The sequence below is a fragment of the Mytilus californianus genome, unplaced genomic scaffold (assembly GCF_021869535.1).
Source record: "Mytilus californianus isolate M0D057914Y unplaced genomic scaffold, xbMytCali1.0.p SCAF_12, whole genome shotgun sequence".
Classification (NCBI taxonomy): domain Eukaryota; kingdom Metazoa; phylum Mollusca; class Bivalvia; order Mytilida; family Mytilidae; genus Mytilus; species Mytilus californianus.
The window spans coordinates 31,546,062-31,553,430 of record NW_026262604.1 but is presented as its reverse complement, the minus strand read 5'-3'; positions in this window follow the sequence as shown (position 1 = coordinate 31,553,430).

The following is a 7,369-nucleotide window of genomic DNA, read 5'->3' as shown; positions in this document are numbered from 1 at the left end:
ATTTACTTTATCCTATGGCTCAGCGGGAGAAATTTTTGAATGCCACCCTTTCGTGCAGATTAGTCAAAATCGTTACAAAAAAAAAATAACAAGATCGTGTTATATACCGATATGTGTTCTACCCTATAATAAATAGAAAACAAGTGAACAACATGTCGCTGCTTAAAAACAACCGTTGGAGAAAGTTAAAACGTCAGTTAAGAAGTTGAAAAATGACTGCACACCAAATGTTTTAGACTTCTTAGAACTCAATCATACGATTCAATTCTTTATTTTCCCACAATGAGGTACGTAATGCTGGGCACACAGTTGTAAATATATTGTGAATTATACCATATGAATTACTATCGTTTTTTCTGGTATTATTAATACCTTTGACAATAAAGAATCATCATATAAATGATTTATCGATAATTTCTAGTTATTTCTCGTGTGGTCACACACTGCATACTGGTAAGGAGAGTCAACTCTGGGCGAAGAAATTTATCTAATGAAGCAATCTCGTCTACAAGATTAATATGAAGACAAGTTGCTTTTTTAAAAAAAAAAACGTACGTGAACCTTAGAACTTTTTTTATGCTAATTATTATTTCAACTGAATTGTAAATTATATCTCAGTATTTTCATTACCATGTGTGTGGAGGATGATATTTTCTTTTTTTTTTTTGTAAATCAGGACAATTATGGCATGTTGAGAGTGATGTTATATATAAAGTAGGGAGATAAGGAATGTTTTTATTTTAATAGTTCATTTCTGGATGGTGTGTAAAATGCAGAAAAAAGATGCTACAACAAAATTTATATTTTGTAATATATTTTAGCGGTATGTTGACGATTCTGAAAGAAAAATTAAATGTTTGGGCTTGATGTTTGTGATGTCGTATAACAGAAAAAATGATTATGCATTTGCCATGCAGCAGTGGTGAAAAACTAATACAGAGTCAGAAATAAAATAACGAATGTCTTTTATAGAGACTGAGTGATGATAGATACATGCAGAGATAAGATAATGAATTTCTATTGATAGTAATTAAGGCTCTAAATTTTTATCAAACTTAAATATAAATAAGGAAACAAAAGCAATAATTATAATAAATGACCGCGATTAAATCAGGTAGTTAGTTTTCAAGTATGAGTTGTTTTACATTGTCATTTTGAGGCCTTTTATAGCTTACTATACGGTATGGGTTTTGCTTTTCTCATTGTTGAAGGCCGTACGGTGACAAATAGCTGTTAATTTCTACGTCACTTGGTATCTAGTAGAGAGTTGTCTTATTGGCAAATATACTACATCTTCCTTTTTTTATTTAAAGAAACCATACTTAATCTTATATAAAAATACAACTTAGGTTCTGGAAATTATGACGAAATTTAAAGGCACCTTTTACGTGTGTTAGATGCAGAATTTACAAGTAACATCGAAAATGAATATACGTTTGAGTCCTTAAAATAATTCTAACGATATGAAACGATTTACAGACACTGAGTGATATTCTTTGGAGTTGAGGCGATAACTCTCTATTTATTTAAAACTTATGGTCAATGAAATTAAACAAATTAAGGATTGCTATATTCCTCGATGTTTGGCATTACAAACTATTATAAATTACTACCGGTATGTGGTTTGCGAGGATATATTAGCAATTGTCCAAAAACATATAATAACAGGAAGATGAGTATTACCTATTCATGATTATTTTATAAAATTAACTTTTTAAGCATGTGTCTCCCAACAACTATCTCATATGTGAACTTAAGTATAGGGGAAATTTTGTTCGCTATGTTAAAGAAATCTTCAACTTGCTCTATTTTGCCTGTGAAGACCATAACACCGTCATCTCTATATTGACAGTGTAATTTGATGTTTTCTTTCCATTTGAACTTATCTAAGATAATTATTACAGTCGATTTCATTGAGTGTGTAGGAAAAGGTAATATCTTTGGTTAGCTTGCTTGCTAGCTGAACCGTGAAGTCATTATTAGGTTAGGTAAACCACCCTCCTATATGAGTAGACTAGTCCCACAGATAACCAATTCTATCAGTCTGTCGGACTAGTCTACTCATAAAGAAGGGTAGTTTACCTAACCTAATAATTACTTCACGGTTCAGCTAGCAAGCAAGCTAACCAAAGATATTACCTTTTCCTACACACTCATTGAAATCGGCTGTAATAGGACAGACAGATGCAGATATGTGCATGATGGTGAAAATATACCACCTATGGAGGGGGCACTCCTATAACTTGTTTGTATAACTTTCCATTAAACTCAAATTTATTGTTTTTTAGAATAATTAAACAAATGCAGTTTAATCTTTTTCGTTGAGAATCTTTAAAGAATATTCTTTTGTGTCAATTAATTCTTCTGCATTGATAACTGTTTCTTTTAAATTATCAATGATCATATTTGTGTACATTTACGTTTCATCATAGGCAATAAGAATGCATTCCCTTTTTACCTCGTGTGTTTTATTAATGAAATCTTTGTATCTTGAACTTAAAAGTGATGCCGCTTCAAAAAAGGTTTTATAATAGATCATTTATCTCTCAATGCGTCTCGTGGGAGAGTTACACTTATTGATGATCAGTCGTAAGGAACATTAATTAATGTCTCCTACTAGTTGACCATTTCGCAATGCCTCATCAATTATTTCTAGATTAATTTAATGAATGTTTGAAAGACTGAGGTACATGTGTCCATGTTTTGAATCATTATTATTCTTTAAGAATTATACGTATGGGAATCTATTTCTTTTTTTTCTACATAGATTATCAACTATATCTTTTATTACCATATAGCATATAAGTGAGTTAGCGATCTGTGTAAAGTTCTTTATTGCCAAGTTTTTGATATCTTAAATGCTCCGTACGGAGGTGTTTTAATTGCAGGAAACTAATACAGATAAGAAGAATAAATGTTCCGAATGAACAATAATTAGGGTTCCGAATATTCCTCCATAGACCATATTTCTAACTAATAAATATGCGTGAACCCTCAGGGGTTCACGCATTAAGGAGATGTGGTATGATTGCATTAAGGAGATGTGGTATGATTGCATTAAGGAGATGTGGTATGATTGCCAATAAGACAACTATCCATCAGAGATCAAAGGACGACGACGTAAGCAACTATAGAGTACAGTACGACATTCAACATTGAGCCTCCTCATGGGGTTTTTGATTATGTGATTACTTGGTCGTTTTTATAGTGATTATTTGATTACCAGACAAAATATTTCATGATTATTTGAATTCATAACTAGGACTGTATTTTTGATTATTTGATTATCTTGTCTAAAAAAAAATAATGATTATGTGATTATATTGGCAAAACATTGATTATTTGGACACCCCCATGAGGGGCCTCAACAATGAGCAACCCAATACGTGAGGGTATGGATGGGGTCCTTGATTTCTGTATTCTTTAAATTTTAAGGGCATTTTTCTTTATTTTTAAAGATAATGTTTATCTTTAAAACTTTCATGTAAATGATTTTACTAATGAAATGTTTTTTTTTTAATTAGATGATTTCTTTATTCTGTACATTGTTCATTTCTATAATCAGTATTTTATTACTGCTTAATTGATTTATTTTCCGCTGTTAATCTTTATACTTTTGCACCCTATTATTCTCTATTCTTTATAGTTTTTGCTCATTTTTCTCTTACCATTATTTATTTAACTAGCCATTTTCTAATCTATAAACCCGATCCAGACCCTCATACGTATAATAGTAAGCTATAAATATAAAAGGCACTGGTCATCTTTAGGTTAGATTCAATGCCTAATGATGCTGTCCCATTTAGCCCTTTAAGGGGCTTAATTCTTTTCAATGATGAATACATAATGGATAACTATACAAAGTCAATCCCTTTGCAGGAAAAGGTGTTTATATGCGGCAATACTTCAAATTGTTTGGTCTTCAGAAGTTATAGAAAGTTCATATCATCAGTCTTTCTTTCTTTTCCGTGACCGATGGTTAAATATATATGTCTTAAATAGTTAAATAGAAAATACATTTTTTTTTCTCATCCTTATGTTTTTTCTCCTTCAAACTTGCTTACTAAATACCAAAATATTTTGTTAGTTAGACAAGGATAGTAACATAATATAGCAATAGATGAGGGTCTGGGTGGGGTTTACAGAGAACAGAGAAAAATAGTTAAAAAAAAGAATAAAGAAAAGTGAGCAGAAAATATAAAAAATAGAGAGAAAAATGAAGTACAAAAGTATAAAGAATAACTATGGTAAATAAAAGAATACGGTTACGTAATAAAATACTTATTACAGAAATGAACGATGTACACTCGGAATAAAGAATTCATTTAATTACGGAAAGATTTACTAGGAAAATCATGTTCATGACAGTTTTACAGAATATGTATTATTTTCAAAGATAAAGAAAATGCCTTAGAAATTTAAAGAATACAGAAATCAAGTACCCCATCCATGCAGACCCTCAAAGGTTAAAAACTTATACGTATATAATGCCGTTTGCAAGTGCATTCTAAAGGTGCCGTTTTTAAACAATTAATTCGCGGTTATAGCTACATCTCCCAACATTCATAAAATGAGTGAAGATAGTAAGATGTTGTTCAAGAAAGTTGTCAAGTCATTTACGACCAGATACTTCTAACTTGAGAATTGCAAACACGTCATTGAGTATACATAGTTGCCTGACTGACTTAAGTTCCAAGACTGACTGAGTAAAAAAATATATAAGATGTAGGATTTGTGTATACCCGTATGAAAAACATGACACGTACTCCAGTCGGACAGTAGCCGTACTGTAGCCGTACTGAGAACCGTACTTATAATATTCATTTGGACTTTTCTTTGAATTGCTTATAATAGATACCCCGGCTGGACTTTCAGCGAAATTAGCCGTAAACCGGCTCGAAATATTTAAATTAGCAGGAGTCCGGTGCATAAAGTCCAGCTGGACTTTAATAAAAGTACGTCTGAAAAAAAATCCAGCCGGCATTTCTGGCAAAAATATAGACTCTATAAAGTTCAGCCGGACTTTACAAAGTCCGGCTGAACTTTAAAAAGTCCAGCTGAACTCTATATATAAAGTCCAGCTGGACTTCAAAAAGTGCGGTTTGACTTTTAAAGATGATCTCAGCAGGGGTGAATCCAGCTATTTTCAAAAGGGGGGTTCCTAACTCAGGATAGGGGGAGGGGGTCCAACCATATGTCCCCATTCAAATGCATTGATCGTCAAAATAATGGGGGGTTCCAACCCCTGGAACCCTCCCCCTGGATCCGCCACTGCTCAGTTTTTCTTCAGATGGTTGATTCTTCTGATTTAATTTGCATCATGCATCCCTTGCTATAATCTGAAAATAGAAAAAAAACAGATGACATTATGCATATATACTGGTTATTTCTTTTTTCCTTTTTTGTACTGTCTTACTGGCAAAACCAAGAAATGGGGAATTGAGAAGCTAAATGATAACTTCTAAAAATTTGTGGTTATTAAATATAGCCTAAATAATTTTAAAGTGGCTAAAAATAAAATAAAGTTGGCTTTGAAAATCACTTAAAGTGTAGAAATCAAAAAGCTTTCAAAACAACTCAAATAATAACCATTCCTTAATCTGTTAATACAGAGGGAATAAAAAATATAATAATACATTTTTTTACACAACAATTCAAAACAGGAAGTGACAGTGACATAACAGACAAGATGAAAATTATTGCATGAATCTAATCTAATCTTACTTATCTTTAAACCCCCTTTGTAGTCAGGAACCATATTTTCATATGTAGAAAAGGTGCTCTCTTTAAATGTAAATATTTGATGTAGGTTTTTTATTCTTTTTACTCTTCAAAAATAAGAATTAAGCTATTTATAATATTGAAATTATTTTATTAATATGTTGAATAAAAAGAGCATATCAGATAATATCACCAAATTGGTGGAATTCAATTTATTGTACTTACCAGAATTATGCAATCCAAAACACATGCAAACAGCAATCTTCCTAAATTGTCATTGATGCCAGTCAGAAGGATCCATCTTCTCTATTTAATGTGAAAAGAACTACTTCCAAACATTTGCTTTACATCCAATGATATAAAATTCTCATTTTGTTCAAGAAAGAAGACAAATCTTCCTGTTTATTCCAAATTCAAATTGTGTTGTATTGCAATACATGAGGTTGTTTAACTGTGATGTTAAGGAGTTGTTTTAAATGTTCCTCTTATGACTAATTGCATGATTTTTTTTAATTTTGAGTATGTGATATATTAAAAAAAAAATCAATTATTAATTTGTTTAATTGTGAAATTTTTAATAAAAGTGATAGTAATTGCAGAAATATGTATTTCGAAATGTTTTCTCCCACATATGGCCTCAATCTCTGTGGAGATAGTACTTCCTGTGACCTGTCCAGACTGAGGTTAATTGAAAACAGATGGCACATTTCTACAAGACTAACTGCTATTAAATCACTGTTATATGGCTCAAGTTTCTAATTCATTTTGATGTTTAAGAATGAATGATAATTATTAATTTTATGCATTCATCTAATTAAATATAAATATACTAGAAAATGTATAAATTTGACCTGTAACAGATGTTGCTAGTGTTTTTTTTTTTTATGAAAAAAGTAAATGTTAAATAATTGCTGTATATTAAACATATTAACTTGGATATAATTCAAACAAAAGTCACCAAAATTAAATTTTAACTTTCCATCAACAGTCTATGTTAAATATTTCATAATGGAATTGAAAGTCTAGGGAAAGTATCACATCTTATAGTTTGAACTAAAAGTATATTGCAAAAAAATATTTTATCATTATTATTATTTACTTGCAAACTTTCATTTTTAACTGTTTTACATTTTGAAAGAATTGTTCCTTTGAAAGAACAGAATCTATTGTGGCAAACTTTTTATTTCTGTAAGGGTAGATTTGGCTGTTGAAAATTTTCTAAGTCTAAATTCCTGCTCATAAATGAATGTAAAATTTTCTAAGACAAAAATCCTGCTGATCATCTCTACAGAAAGAAATAAATTTCCTCAAAGTCCAGCCGTGTTTATTTTTCTTGTAAGCATTACAAAAAGTGCGGTTGGACTTTTAAGAAAATACCGGCTGGCAAATAACCCAAGTATAAGAAAAAGTAGGTGTACGGCTCATGTCAGACTGGACTTTTCAAAGTCAGACTGGAATACGTCTCAAGTCCAGCTAGAGTCCAGTTGAACTCCTGTTGAAATTTTCATACGGGTGTAACCAATCACATTCGCTTTGAGAATGGAGCCCCCCCCCAATTTATCTAAATTCATTTAAAGTAAAAACAATCTTATTTTCATCAACATCAAACTACAAAACATTGAAATATAGCTATGAGGATCTGGATGGG